Source organism: Paramisgurnus dabryanus, chromosome 8 (genome assembly GCF_030506205.2).
Source record: "Paramisgurnus dabryanus chromosome 8, PD_genome_1.1, whole genome shotgun sequence".
Taxonomy (NCBI): Eukaryota; Metazoa; Chordata; class Actinopteri; order Cypriniformes; family Cobitidae; genus Paramisgurnus; species Paramisgurnus dabryanus.
In genome coordinates, this window is record NC_133344.1 from 40,722,986 (window position 1) to 40,725,405 (window position 2,420).

The following is a 2,420-nucleotide window of genomic DNA, read 5'->3' on the forward strand; positions in this document are numbered from 1 at the left end:
AAATTTCGATGTTTCTGGCCAGAAAAACCAACTTGTTCACTTTGTTTGGTATTAATAAGCTGTGCATTGGAGTGCCACCTTTCTGAAACGGGCCCCTGAGTGTGCTCAGGGACAACACATAATGAATTAAATTTAACACAGAATATGTGTTATAAAATAAAAAGTTTCCTTCCAAAATGAGATAACTCTGTTTTTTAATCTTTTAAAAATCTAGTTTTTTGATTGTGCATTCCAATTAATATCAAACTGCAGTTGGTTTGTTTTGATTTAAGCTTTCATAACAAAAAAATACAGCTATGTAGAACACAATAAAACAAAATGATAAGATAATAATAAAAACATGTTCTGACAAAAAATGTATAATTATAGAACCAAACTCTTCAAATCCACCATAGGGTGTTTTTTCACATATAGTTCATTTTAAAGGAGCCATACCCAGTTTACTTAAAGGAAACCATAAATGAAGTACGTAAAAGCATCCTCACATGTCCCTCACTTAACGAGGAGAACAACAACACAATCTCCTTTGCGAGTGCCAGCTTTCTTTTGTCAGATGTGTTGTATTTGTATACCATCTGTATTTCCCAAAATTCCTAGCACACACACAATAAAAGAAGGTAAACAATAGAAGCAATTATAGCAACACAAGAACTGGAACTAGTCTTATCAAGTCTAACATAGTATACATAGCAAAGGGTTAGTTAGTAATTTTTTATTTATGTACAGATAAAAAGAAAGAAAAAAATTGAGAAAGATAGTAAGTCCTTTATTAAGAAGTGAGGTAATGGCGGAAGAGAGCCAAGTCTTGAGCCAAGTCTTAAAGACAGCTACAGAGTCAGCAGATCGTGTCGCAACCGGCAGATCATTCCACAGTTGTGGGACAGTTCCTGAGAAGGTACGCAATAATGTTTTTTCCCTTTTTGAAATGGCACCACAAGCCATAGCTCGGTGACAGAGTGCAGGGATCGAGAGGGTACATAAGGCTCTATAAGCAAGTGAAGGATAGGGGGTGCTGACCCAGTGGTGGTTTTAAAGGCCAGGAGCAGAGCCTTAAATTTGATGCGAGCTGCTATAGGAAGCCAGTGTAACTTGACAAAGAGAGGAGTTATGTGCGCCCTCTTTGGCTCATTGAGGACCATTCTTGCTGCTGTGTTGTGACTCATCTGTAGGAGTTTGGTTGTGCAGGCTAGAAGTTCAGCGAGTAGCGCATTGCAGTAGTTCAGCCTGGACAGGACAAGAGCTTGGACTAGGACCTGCGTAGCATGCTCATTAAGAAAATGTCTAATTTTCCTAATATTGTAGAGCAGGGCTATTCAAATCTTACCCTGTAGGGCCGGAGCACTGCAGAGTTTAGCTCCAACCCTGATCAAACACACCTAAGCAAGCTAATAAAAGTCTTCATGATCACTAGAAAACCACGGGTGGGTAAGTTTGATTGGAGTTGGAGCTAAACTCTGTAGTGCTCCATGAAGCTAAGCTGATCATCAATGACCACTCCCAGGTTTTTGGCCATCCTAGAAGGTTGTGCTGAATCTTTGGTTCAGATGATATGACAAGCAGTTCTGTCTTCGCAAGGTTAAGCTGGAGATGGGTATCCTTCATCCAGAGTGAGATGTCCCTCAGGAATGCCGAGATGTGGGCAGAAATCATGGGATCATCAGGGTGGAATGACAAGTGAAGTTGAGTGTCATCCGCATAGCAGTGGTAGGAAAAGCCATGTTTCCAAATGACAGAGCCCAGGGATGTCATGTATATCGAAAAGAGCAGCGGCCCAAGCACAGAGCCTTGAGGCACCCCGTTATCGAGACGTTGGGGTTCGGAGAAGTCACCTTTCCAGCTGTGTCAGAGACACCCATAGCCATGAGGGTCGACAGGAGGATGCGGTGATTGACCGTGTCAAAAGCAGCAGATAGATCCAGTAAGATTAGCACAGATGATTTGGAGGCTGCTCTTGCCTGCCTTAGGGCTTCAATGACTGAGAGCAGCGCAGTCCAGGAGGTTATATTGTGTGAAGAAAGAGGAGAGCTGGTTGAACACCACAAATTCAAGAGTCTTGGCAATGAAGGGAAGAAGAGAAACGGGTCTGTAGTTCTCTAGCATAGCAGGATTGAGTGTGGGGTTCTTCGGAAGAGGGGTTATCCAGGCCTCTTTAAATGCTAAGGGGAAGGTACCAGTGGGAAGAAATAATTGATAATATGGGTGAGAGCAGGGATAACCGATGAAGACATGGCCTGAAGGAGATGGGTGGGTATGGGATCTATAGGTAGTCGGATGGTTAGAAGCCAAGACCTTGAAAACATCTGCTTCAGATAGGAGAGAGAAGGAGGGGAGGGAGCATGTCTCAGAGGTTTGAGCATGCGCAAGAAGTGGCAGCTTCTTCGAACTGACTGCTAATAGTATTCGTTTTCTTCACAAAGAAG